General features: G+C 42.9%; 1 protein-coding gene across 1 annotated transcript in view; it reads right to left on the bottom strand.

Annotated features, from left to right (window-relative positions):
• The window catches only part of efna2a (ephrin-A2a), a 337155-nt gene that overhangs the window by 116366 nt on the left and 206823 nt on the right, over positions 1 to 13966 (bottom strand). The gene's annotated exons all lie outside the window — the stretch shown is intronic.

The raw sequence follows: 13966 nt of genomic DNA, 5'->3' as shown, positions 1-13966 counted from the left end.
CCTAAGCAGACCGGCATCTTGAGATCTTAATTTGCACTCTGGTTTGTAAGTCATGATAAGTTGAGACAAGTAAGCCGGACCTCGGCCATTTAGTGCTTTATATGTTAAAAGGAGGATTTTGAAATCTGCCCTAAACTTAACCGGGCGCCAGTGTAAGGATTTAAGAACTGGAGTTATGTGTTTGTATTTTCTTGTTCTTGTAATAATTCTTGCAGCAGGTGCTATGTACTTACTAAGTCATTAATACGGGGGTTGCCTATTCTCAAGTGCACACTTGTGTGCAACCCGCCAACCTCACCACCATTGGTTGAAGGACTTTTACAACAATTAATAAATTATTCTAGCAACACAAATGACTCCTTGACATGTCATATCTTTCCCAGAATACCCCAGGGTGTGCTGGTTTGTGACATCATTTTAGTCACCCCTGGTGTATCTGGGGTATCTGAGCTTGATGAATAAACCTGGCACCCTGCCCAGGGTTGGTTCCTGCCTTGCGCTCCGGTGTTGGCTGGGATTGGCTCCAGCAGACCCCCGTGATCCTGTGTTAGGGTATAGTGGGTTGGAAAACGACTGACTGATTCTCTTCCCCTTTTTATTCTGTTTATTTACTTACCTATTTTTTCTACTATTGAAGCTGGGGTCCTCAATCACGGTCCTGGGGGGCTGCAGTGGCTGCAGGTTTTTATTCCAACTAGTTTCCTAATTAGAAGACAGTCCATGGCGACAATGAAACGTGGTATTGAACGGTTTGGCTTGTTAATGCTTGCATTAATCCAAGAGAAATTTCAATTGCACTGTGGAGTTTCCTGCTGTGAGAACGTTATCCAAGTGTTTTGTGGACCAGAATAGATTTAAACTTAACGGTCCTCCCAATTCCCCTCTCATTCATTTCTAAACATTTTTTTTAATCACAGATACTTCATGGTAAACACGGAGAGCTGGAGAGCTGCTGGTTTATTGGTTATCTGCATCTCATTATTGTCTGCTCAAGAAAACAGGGAACAATTAAAACTTAAATGCAGCTGCTAAAATCTAAAACAGGCAAGGAAGGGTTCTGAATGGTAACAGGCAAGAGAACTAAAATGAAGCCCAAAATACGTATTGCTTTAGTTCTCATTAAGAAATTAGTTAAAGTGAAAACCTGCAGCCATAGCGGACCCCCAGGACTGTAACTGAGGACCTCTTGTAGATTCTACAAAGGAACTAAACTTTGTATCTGATGAATGAAAGCACAAACAAGGCATAGAGTTAAACACCAAGATTCATTATCAGCAAGGACTGAATTCTAATTAGGACCCTGGCCCGAATGAAAACCCGTAGCCACTGCGGCCCACCAGGACCGTGATTGAGGACCACTGTATTCCAGTTTCACCGTGTTGGCCTGGCTCTCTTCTCATGAGTGGGGGTTGACTTGACACTGACCCTGGTTTTGTAAAATTTGACTTGCTTGCATGGAATGCCTGCGGTGGGTTGGCACCCTGCCCAGGATTGGTTCCTGCCTTTGTGCCCTGTGTTGGCTGGGATTGGCTCCAGCAGACCCCCGTGACCCTGTGTTTGGATTCAGCGGGTCAGAAAATGGATGGATGGATGGATGTATGGAATGCTGTTTGATTTTAATAAATTCAATAAGATGCGATTCTAAATTGTCCCTAGTGTGTGCATGGTGTGTGTGTGCCCTGAGGTGGCCCTACCCAGGGTTTGTTTCCTGCCTTGCGCCCTGTGTTGGCTGGGATTGGCTCCAGCAGACCCCCGTGACCCTGTAGTTAGGATATAGTAGGCTGGATAATGGATGGATGGATGTTAAAAGTAGTCAACAGGCAAATGCAGAGGCAAAAAAAAAAAAACTAGAAGCAATCCCTCATTTGAAAACAAGGTTTAAAGTATGCAAAGAAAGACAAAATACACAAGAAAAGAATGAAAGGTAAAGAGGTACAGTATTTTTTATAAAGACAAAACCAAATCATGGGTGGCACGGTGGTGCAATGCAATAAGGACATCAGGATTTGTGTCTCACGTCCTCCCTGTACAGAGTCTGCATGGGTTTCCTCCCACAGTCCAAAGACAGGCCTAAATTGGCCGCTGTGTGTGTGTGGGTGTGTGTGTGTGTGTGTGTTCACCCTGCGATGGTCTGGCACCCTGCCCAGGGATTATTCCTCCCCAGCACCCCCCGCAACCCTGTTCAGGACTGAACGGGTTTAAAAAATGACTGACAAAACCAAACCTGTTAAGCAAAAATTCAAACCAGAAAATAACAGTCAAATACAAAGGAAACTAAAAATTCAAAATGAGAATTTCCAAAAGACTTACGTGTATGAAAATGGGGAAATTACAATTGGGAGCCAAGAGATAAAATCAAGAAGAAGCTCAAGAACTGAAGCAATCAGGTGGCATAAATAGGGCTCTTGAAATTGCCTCTTAAGGTCCTAATTGACCAATAGCAGCAAAAGGCAGCAAGGGAAATGAAAATAATTAGAAAAAATAGGTATTATTAAAAAAAAAACCTGCCAGTCTGGATGCCAGTCTAGTCTATAGTTCTGCATGGCAACTACAAGATAAAAAACTGCCAGTCTGGATGCCAGTCTAGTCTATAGTTCTGCACGGCAACTACAAGATTAAGTCATCTAGCACAGAGTGTTGGGCCTTCAATAACGACAGTGATGCCAGCTGCCAACAAGTCTTCCTTCCTCCTCCTGTGACTGTTCAGAAGGAAGCCTTGGTGATGGGTAGTGGCACCAGCAATTTCAGTCCACTGTTCTCCCACAGCACATTTGCACCCGACTTCAAAATTCTCAAAGACTTTATCAAAGTCTCAAAAAAGATGACTTATGTAGTTGAGGACACCTAGTGGAGACTAAGGAGAACTGCTTTCAAGACAAACGTCTGGAAGCATTTCTTTAAACAGCAGAAATCAGGAGTAACCTATGAAGTCTTGCTGCTGGCTTCAACAGTAAATTAAGCTTCGGACAATTCAGCTATTAAATGAGCTTGTTGGATTGAAAGTTCTCCCCTTGTTAGTTTTTCATTTTGATGATACACTGAACACAAAAGGCAAGATAGCATATCTGGATGAATTATTATGAAAAGTCAGGCACTGGGGAAAGGAACATATTAACCTCACTGCTAAGGCTGTTGCCCCTGTGACCTGGTCCTGATCCTGGTTCTGGATAAGTGGTGGAAAATGAAGGTACGAGTGAAAGTACTGAACACGGCACTAGCAGGTAGCTGGAAGGTCAATCTCAGCCCATGTGGAACACGTTACCAGGCAAGAGTGGTAGAGGTAGCAGGTCAAGGGTGACTTTATTTGACATTCAAAGCCACACACAGCAGTGCACAGCAGAACAAAACTGCATCACCTGGAATAATTTAGTGCAAGAATAGACAACAAAAATAAATAGGAATAAACAACTAGAATGATAAGTTAAAAGGTAACATATTGCACAGCTGAGTTACCCATTGCCCTGTATCATCAGACTGATCAATGTTTAAGAGTCTAATGGCTTGTGGGGCGAAACTTTTATGAAATCTCTCAGTCTTGCACTGTATACTTTATAGAGGGCAAGAGTGTTGAGTCTAACGTGAGGGTGAGAGTGGTCTCTGATTATGTTGGTGGCCCTCTTTTGGCAGTGTGTGCTATAGAGTTGGGTTTGTCCCATTTATGTTTTCTCTACTGCTCCCAATACCAGACAGTGATGCAGGTGGTCAATACACTGTCTTTGCTATGGTTTCTGTAGAAAGAGGTGAGGGTGGAAGTAAGGAGATTAGCTGTCCGTATGCGCCCCAGGAAGTGCAATCGCTTCTGTCACCTCTTTAGTAAGGAGGAGGTGTTTTGGGTCCAGGAGAGAACTTCCAGAAATATTGTATTCCTGACTTGACTCCATATTGGAGCCATTGGTAAAGAAGGAAATGTAGGTGGCATGATGATAAGAGTTACAAGGCAAAACACAATTTAAACAAAACAATCGAGAATCCCAGAGCATACAGTCTCCAAGCAGGTACAGGTGAATGTATGAGTGTGCACACACTGCTCCGAGGTTGGTTGGGGTGCCTGGCTGATTACACATTCATGGGCAAATGTGAGCGGGTCAGTCAAGTGCCTCATTCACACCTCAGAGCAAGTGGAGGACACCCAATCGGAGCTATAAAGGGAGTTCACACGGCAGAGGAGGGAAGACAAGGAAGAAAAGGGGGAAAAGGAAGGAACAGAGGTTAAGGAAGAAGAAAGACACAGGATCGGGAGGAAAGGAGGCAGATGGTCGGGAGTATGCCCTGGAGAAACCGAGCAGCAGGCTTGCGCTCAAGAGAGGGGCCGAGGAAGAGGAGCCCATATTGGGCTATGCAGAGGGGTAGGAGTGGCACCGTTGTGCAGCGTCTCCCATGTAGGCACCAAAGACACATGTAGATGCCCAGATACCCGGGATTAAAGGATGACTACACCTTTCGGTGGTCCTGATGGGATAAGGTGAGGAGACACCAGATTTTATAAAAGGGCATTGGACCTTGTGTTAGTTTCAAAGGAAGATTCTGACTGTGTTTTAACTTTAATTTGATTGGATTATTTACGGAACATTTTAACTTCCACGTTTCACTTCATTTTATAGATTACTAGCAGAATACCCGCGCTTCGCAGCGGAGAAGTAGTGTTTTAAAGAAGGTACGAAAAAGAAAAGGAAAAATTTTAAAAATAACGTAACATGATTGTTAATGTAATTGTTTTGTCATTGATATGAGTGTTGTTCTCGTATCTATCTATCTATCTATCTATCTATCTATCTATCTATCTATCTATCTATCTATCTATGTTGTTCTCATATCAATCTATATATATATATATATATCTATCTATCTATATATATATACCTCTATCTATCTATATATATATAGCAGAATACCCGCGCTTCGCAGCGGAGAAGTAGTGTGTTAAAGAAGGTACGAAAAAGAAAAGGAAAAATTTTAAAACTAACGTAACATGGTTGTTAATGTAATTGTTTTGTCATTGATATGAGTGTTGTTCTCATATCTATCTATATATATATTTCTCTATCTATCTATATATATATATATACCCGCTTGGCAGCGAGAAGTAGTGTGTTAAAGAAGGAAAGAGAAAGAAAAGGAAACATTTTAAAACTAATGTAACATGATTGTCAAAGTAATTGTTTTGTGTATTTGGCGGCAGCGTCACGAAGTTGTTTTCGGTAGCTGCATCAGAAAATGTACCACAATGTCTGACACGCCTCCTTTTTAGCGTTTTCTCACAGCTTGGATTGCTGCTGTCATATATATATATACACACACATACACATACATACATACATACATACATACATATACATATATATATATATATATATACATATATATACACATATATATATATATACACATATATATATATATATCTTCATATCTACATATCTATATACCTATCTACATCATATATACACACACATACATACATACACACACACAAATTATATACATGTGTGTATGTATGTATGTATGTATGTATATATATATACACATACATATACTTGTGTGTATGTTTGTATGTGTCTATATGTGTGTGTATAGGTTTGGTCACTGAGTGCAAGGGAAAAATAATAAATTATAGTCTATAAGTTATTAAACAGTAAAACATTAACGTTTTAAGAAGTACAGGTACATTGAAATTACATTTTCTATGTGAACATTCAAATTTGTGCCTCTGGTAATGTGCCTTACCGGCATTTAAAGAAAATTAGTTTTGTGTCCTCTGCAGTGTTAAGAGAGAAAGGCTTTGGTTTGGGATAAAAGGAAAAAAGGTGTAAAGAAAGGAAAGTTGCCTTTTTCTTTTATATAGTATAACAAAATACCAGCTTGCAGAAGTAGTGTGTTAAAGAAGCAATGAAAAGAAAAGGAAACATTTTGAAAATAACGTAACCTGATTGTCAATGTAATTGTTTTGTCACTGTTGTGAGTGTTGAGTGTTGTTGTCATATATATATATATATATATATATATATATATATATATATATTTACACACACACACATAAACATATATATATATATACATATCTATACATATACACATATATACATATACATACATATCTACATATATACACACACAGCTATTTCGTATCAGTGCAATACGCTGTTTGTTAAAGCGGTTGACTCCCTCTCTTACGTGCAATAACCAATCAAATCATTCAGTTGTCTTTGCTCATATGTCATTTTAGAGCTGGATGCCTGGCATCTTTTTGGCCACAAGTTCGTTTCTGTTTGGTGTGAGGTTCTGTGTTGTGGAGATTCTCAGGATGGATTGCAGGTGCTCATCAGTGAGGCGACTCCTGTGTGCTGTTTTGTTAGTCTTTATCACTGAGAAGAGCTTCTCACACAGATATGTGCTACCAAACATGCACAAGGTTGGAGCCGCATGTAGACAGACTTTTTTTGTTCTTTAAAGTCACCAAAGCGCCGTGCAAACTCAGTGCGCAATAACTCTAGCCGCAATAACTTGCAGCATCATAAGGTAGACTTGATTAACGTGGTAAGTGTTGGCAAGGCAGCTGAAGCGCTGCATTATGGGATCTGTAGTTTATTGTGTTACCAGCGCTTCATATCCCCGGGCCATTAATAATAATAATACAGTATATAAAATGATCTCGGGCGGATATAATTACGCGGGCGGATGTGGCCCGCGCCCTTGAGTTTGACACATATGGACTAAATAGAACTTGAAAAGATATATTTTTCAAATGTGATCGCAATTCAGATAGAGTTGGCACTACAGCCTGCATGCCTCAATAAGTCATCCTCCCCTTGCTCTTACTTTTTACCGTTCATCTAATGAATACACTGAGTATGGCTTTACCAAAACAATCATTGATGGCGAATAAAGTATCCATTATTCGAGTATGTAGATCGGGATATATATATATACATATATATATATACCCGCGTATCATAGAGAGAAGTAGTGTGTTAAAAAGGTAGAAAAGAAAAGGGAACATTTTAAAAATAACGTAACATGACTGTCAATATACAGTATTTGTTTTGTGAGTGTTACTGAGTGTTGCTGTCATCAAGGATTTGATTATCATTATTTCTTTCAATCAGGTTCGTATTTGTAGGATGTGTTGTGTTCAAGTTACATTCCGTGTTTGTCAATCGTTGTAAAGATGACAGGTTTCATTCATCGATTCGTTTCTTACTGCATCAATAAACAGCTCGTCTTCTTCTTTATCTGTGACCTGACACACTGCATGCACGGGTTTTTACACTGTCTTCCTTTAGCGGGACATTGACTTTTCCACCGTGTGCTTTGTTTCCACAGTAGCTGCATTTATGAATATGCTTATCAGACGCTTCATATTTTTTGCTGCCTTTTCAATTGTGTAATTCAGTTTTTGTTCAGCGCTCTTTGGAACTGTTGCTTTTTATCTGTGCACTGCGTCAGTTCACGTGAGCCACTCGGTGTACTTGCATCGAAGGTTCCCAGCTGTGCTGGTGCCATCTCGTGCTATGTCCATGGCTGTATTTAATGTTACCTTAGTCCTGGCACTTAAAACTTTCTCTCGCAGTTTCGCTGAGTTTGTGTCAAACACCACCCTGACCATCTCATCTTCCTCTCCATAAGCACAGTCCTTCACCCGTGAATATTTACCCGTGGCAGTTTGCTATTGGATTGCGCTGACGGACGGCCTTATATGGGCAGGCACTAAATTACAAACACCAGCGGCAGCCTGTCTATGAACTTAATTTAAAGTGTAGGTTTACATCGTGCTTTGTTTCCGAAGTAGCAGAACTCATCAATATGGTTGTATATGTCACTCGCCGCTTCTTATTGTTTCGCTGCCTTCTCAATTATATGTTTTTCTTCAGCGCTTTTTTGAGGTCTTCCTGGTTTTCTATGTACTGCGTGATTACGTGGGAGGCGTGATGATGTCACACGAAACTCCGCCCCCACGGCATTGAAGCTCATCTCCATTACAGTAAATGGAGAAAAACAGCTTCCAGTTATGACCATTATGCGTAGAATTTCGATATAAAACCTGCCCAACTTTTGTAAGGAAGCTGTAAGGAATGAACCTGCCAAATTTCAGCCTTCCACCCACACGGGAAGTTGGAGAATTAGTGATGAGTGAGTGAGGGAGTGAGTGAGTGAGGGCTTTGCCTTTTATTAGTATAGATTCATTATTTGAAGAAATCTGCACTGCACTTTTGGACAGTCTCTGTTTGCTGTTTTAAATAAAAGCACTAGACACTTTGCATCAACCCCTTGCTGACTGTTCTGGGTTCAAGAGACTCCCGGAAGCCATCAGGGGATCAGTGGAGCCAACCTGGACCACCAGAGAATGGTTCTTCTTGACGTTGACAACGATGACCTTTGTTTTATGGGCATTCAGGGTCAGGTTGTTGTTCTCAGACCAGTCTACTAGTTGTTGGACCTCCTCCCTGTAAGCCATGGATGATGTCTATCGCCGTTGTGCCATCTTAACTTATCAATGTGTCTTACACTATACCTGGTGCAAGAGTTATGGGTCATCAGGGTGAAGAGTTAAGGACTAGAGATGTAGTCCTCGGAAGGATGGTGGAGACGATGTTATATCTGTGATCAGAGAAGGTTTGAGAGTGAGCAAGGAGATGAAAAAGAATGTGCAACTAGTCCAAAATGGAAGAGAAAAAATGTGGTCAATAAATGAGAGAAAATGTCAAAATACTAGAGAACCAAAGCAAGAAAGTAGTCGAATTGGAGAAATGGGTGTTGAAGCTGCAGCTTGGATATGGAAGTGTTTTCACAAATGACGTTTTATCCATTTATGCCATATTCATAGGCACTTTAGGGGACTCGCTCCTAACTTAACATAACACCTGTCACGTTTGTCCAAACAACAGTAAACCAAAATGGCGCCAACCATTTGTTTCCTTTAGGGGTAACAGCTCCCTAATTGGAATACGTTCTTTTAAATTGCAGCGTTTTAAGTAACCAGAAACTATATCGATATAATAATGTAAAAGGCGACATCCCTCCCATAGTGAGACGGCGGTAAAAATCACATACGAGAAAATAACTTGGCTTTTTTTACTGACGATTTACGCGGCATAACAGATGAAAGGAAGCCATGACAACATTTTGTGTATAGATTGTCATTTTCGTCACTGCGCTGAAAGGATTTACAGGACCGATGGGATGGCTTCGAAGGGTTTGACTGCTTTGTCCACGTATTTATACTATCTTCTGTTACGCGGTTTCCAAATAAGGAGAGGAAAGGATTCAATTTCATCTCTAACAGTCTTTAGACTGGCTACACATTCCTCAGGTTGTCTCCGTCCATCTTGTCCCATGCTTGGCTAAGCACTTCTAAGCACTGGGAGCCTCTTTTGGCCTGGCCTGTACATGTGAATGGATTTGGGTCCAGGAGAGAACTTCCAGGAATATTGTATTCCTGACTTGACTCCATATTGGAGCCATTGGTAAAGAAGGAAATGTAGGTGGCATGATGATAAGAGTTACAAGGCAAAACACAATTTAAACAAAACAATCGAGAATCCCAGAGCATACAGTCTCCAAGCAGGTACAGGTGAATGTATGAGTGTGCACACACTGCTCCGAGGTTGGTTGGGGTGCCTGGCTGATTGCACATTAATTTCTTGTACAGAGCACAGTGACATTAAACTTACATTCGTGTTACACCATAAAAACATAAAATGGCTGCCAAAATGGTCCTAGAAATATTTTATGATCAAAACGAAATGGAATTGTATCAATAAAACATTACAACTGTCTTCATTGACCAAGGAAAACTCAAACTGAGTGCAAAATCACTTGATTTGATAGCAGATGAAACACTTAGCAAAAGAAATCATCTCCTAACATACGACAATGTGTCCCCATCCAGAATGTTTGCTAACTTGCCATTTCTTATTCGTCCGGGTTCTTTTGAAAGCTGCTTGGCTCACATTAATCATTTATTCTTGCTTCTGGAATTCCACGGCACAAATGATGGAGAAGCATCTAGAAGCAATAAGGGTTGTGCATCTTCTTGACCATTTGATAATCGTCTTCACTAGAGATGAAGAGGTCCTTCAATAAAAAGGGACAGCAAGCAGGATACCTCAATCAATGTGCGACACATGACCCTTATTTACATAAAATAGGAAGGGCAAAGTTCTCCTTATCATTCATTCATTCGTGGATTCTGGGAAAACCAGAAGAAGCAGAAAACAAAAGGAGGCCAGGAAAGATGGAGACAGTTGTACTCAACAGGCCCCGAGTGGCACCCTTCTTGTCGCAACTTGTGGTTTACTTCACTTGTTAAAGTTAAGTGCTTGCCAAAGCTCCCTATAAATTGTAAAGGACAGCAAATTTATTCAGAATCTCTTTCAATGACGAATGGTTCAAGATCATGGGGTTGGAAAAGATGCAGAATCACAGGGCACCTTCCAGAACGGGCGCAGAGAGAAAAAAAAACCAAAAAGATTTGGAGTGCCAGTGGCATGAAAGGCTGTCGCATCTCTAAATCCTCCAAAATGCAAAATTACATTGCATGTACAAAATACTTGCAGGTCTGGGCTCGGTGTACCTGCAGGGCACATTTGACACCAGTCAACGTGCGGGAGCGCTGCTTCTGCTGACTGTCCCAAAGGATGATAGGGAGGCTCTGCCAGCTCGGGGCAACATAATGACAGCGCCTCAAAAACCTAAACGAGCTCAGCGTCCAAAGGGACCAAAGATGACAGCATGTACTCATTAAGCCGGCTCTTGGCAGGTAAGGGACACGCGGATGGCCTGGGGACTTCACTCCGTCTCGTAACCGCAGGGCAAGTTTAATTCACAGGAGCAGCGCGACTCAATCACCTCTGGTCTAATTGAAAGTGACCAAGCGGGGCAAGGAGCCGCCTGAAGCACATTATTAGGAAGTGCAGTGGGCTTTGGAGGCGTGCAGGTAGGGTGAAGGGGATCAGCTAAATGACCACTGACAGGCATTGTCTACCTGCGAAAACTGGGGATCAGCACAGCAAAAGAAAAACAGAAAAATTCAGAAAGTGCCAGATAATATTTACTATAACAATAGAAGCCTCTCCTACAGCACAAACAAAAAGTCGCTTATTACGACAAACCAGAGCTAGAAGAGTTGCCGCTCTGCAGTACTCTACAAATGTCCACCGTTTGTCTGTGAATTACCAAATACACATCGTCAGTGACAGATGAACACTTTAAGTGTTGTGGGGTCCCGGCTGGGACGCCCCTTCAGTGTATGTTCCAGGGGAGCAAGCATGGGCTACCCACTACCTCCCCCGGGACGCAAGATGGCAACCCCCCTGGGTTGCAACAGTGCCTTGGACTCCCGCAGAGCTTCATGGGAGTTGGAGTTTGGTGCAGCCCTGATGGGATCCGCAGGCGCCACCAGGGGGTGATGCAGCAGAAGCTGCTGAGCCCTTATGGGCAGTGTTTTCACCACACCCGGAAGTGCAGCCGGAAATGGGCAATCAAGCACCTGGAGCACTTCCGGGTGTCTTATAAAAAGAGCCAGCAGCCGCCACTCGAGGAGCCAGAGTCGGGAGTGGGGAGACAAAGCTGCCAGGGAGGATCTGTGCTTTTGTGTGTTTGTGGGACTGTGTTGTGCCTGAGGGACACGGGGAAGACATTACTTTAACATGGCTTTCTCATAGCTTCATCTTAGTGAATTCCCGATGCTTATTATTCATGGTGGCTCCGCACTCGTTACTAACCCCTACTCTCTCTTCTGTTCTTTTTCCGATTTTCTATGGTGGCGATCTGCGCCCCTATCACCCGATCAAAGCACCGTGATGTTCCTCCATTGATGGATTAAAGACCAGAAGTCCACGTGACCGTCATCATCAAGTCCTTCCATGTGAACCCTGAATACAATGAGGACTGATTGAGGTCATTTATGTGAGGTAGAATGTCTAGAGGGGGCTGGGTGGTCTCGTGGCCTCGGACCCCCTGCAGATTTTATTTTTTCTCCAGCCGTCTGGAGTTTTTTGTTTGTTTTTCTGTCCTCCCTGGCCATTGGACCTTACTTTTATTCTATGTTAATTAGTGTTCTCTTATTTGAATTCTTCGTCATATAGGAGGAGTGGTGGCTCTGAGGCTAGGGATCTGCACTGGCAATCGGAAGGTTGGCGATTCGAATCCCGTAAATGCCAAAAAGGGACTCTGCTCTGCTGGGCCCTTAACCTGCAATTGCTGAGCGCTTTGAGTAGTGAGAAAAGCGCTAGATAAATGCAAAGAATTATTATATAAAGCACTTTGAGCTACATTATTTGTATGAAAATGTGTTATAGAAATAAAGGATGTTGTTGTTGAAGAAAAATAAAAAGATCATTTATTTTACGTGTGCCTCCAGTGTCAGTCTGTGTCAGGTCGGTGCTGATATAGCGCCTTTGTCACAGTGTGTACGTGGGCCCACTCTGTCCATTGTCAGGGATGCCAGGGGCAACGACCCGGCCGGGACTCCGTGAGGGACCGGATGTGGGTCTCGCCCACCCTGGATCACGTGGGGGCTGCCTTCCTGGTTGCTTTGGGGGCCATGGGTTGAGGGCATGGAAGCCCCACCCTGTAGGGGCCCGTGATCACCGCCAGGAGGTGCCCCAATGCCTTGGGGACCGGTTACCTCAGCACTTCCGCCACACCAGGAAGTGCTGGGGGGAAGAATTAAAAGGGCGCCCGGAGAGCTGCCGGGTGAACAGTTGGCAGTTCCGCCACGCTGGGGTGTGGCCAATGAAGGAGTGTCGGGAATCACCTGGAGCTCATCCGGGAGAATATAAAAGGGGCCGTCTCCCTTCATTCAGGGCTGGAGTCGGGAGGAAGAGGACGAGGTTGCCTGGGAGGAGTGGTGGTGCCAGGAAGGGTTGTTTAGATGGTGTTTTGTGCTTTTGGGACTGTGTTTAGAACATTAAACATTAAAACACTCTGGACGAGAACAGGCCATTCAGCCCAACAAAGCTCGCCAGTCATGTCCACATATTAACATCATGAAAACATCAAGTCGAGTTTTGAAAGTTTCTAACATCTTACTGTCTACCACAGTACTTGGTCGCTTATTCCAAGTGTCTGTCGTTCTTTGTGTAAAGAAAAACTTCCTAATGTTTGTGGGAAATTTACCCTTGTTTCCAACTGTGTCCCCGTGTTCTTGATGAACTCATTTTAAAATACAAGTCTCGATCCACTGCACTAATTCCCTTCATAATTTTAAACACTTCAGTCAGGTCTCCTCTTAATCTTCTTTTGCTTAAACTGTAAAGGCTCAGCTCTTTTAATCTTTCCTCATAACTCATCCCCTGTAGCCCCTCGTAATTAGCCTAGTCGCTCTTCTCTGGACCTTCTCTTGTGCTGCCATGTCCTCCCTGTAGCCTGGAGACCCAAACCGCACCCAGCACTCCAGATGAGGCCTCACCAGTGAGTTATAAAGGCTGAGCAGAACCTCCTGTGACTTATGTTGGGCCTGTGGGACACGGGGAAGACGTGCCCCACGGCTGAAGAGAAAAGAATAAAGCCTGTGTGTTTTATACACGTGCCTCTGCGTGGTCTGTGCCGGGTCGGGCGCTATATAGCGCCTTTTACACCATATACACACTTTTGAAAGGTTCCTGCACACTGAAACGGTTCATTTAATGGAAGTGATTTTACCGTACATAAACGTAAATAACAACTTCCACTCCCACGATGGCCGTAAAAAGACACCGTTAGCTGTGCAATCGCTAGCAGACCGCCACGCTCCAAAACCACAGCTTAAAGCAATCGGGGTCCACTGGGAGGCCCCAGAAAACTTCCAGGGAGTTTGCAAGATGACTGAAGAAGTAAGAAAATGGCGTAACATTCAGGAGCATGTGGGGACTTAATTAACTGACATGGAGTGCATTTCACGAAAGCTTCGTAACACAAAATACTTCATAATCTCATACTTAAGATAGTTTGTTAATTAGGGAGTGTTTCCTGAAACCCTTTATAACTA

The sequence above is a fragment of the Polypterus senegalus genome, chromosome 10 (assembly GCF_016835505.1).
Source record: "Polypterus senegalus isolate Bchr_013 chromosome 10, ASM1683550v1, whole genome shotgun sequence".
NCBI lineage: Eukaryota > Metazoa > Chordata > Cladistia > Polypteriformes > Polypteridae > Polypterus > Polypterus senegalus.
This window is presented reverse-complemented; position numbering and strand designations above follow the sequence as displayed.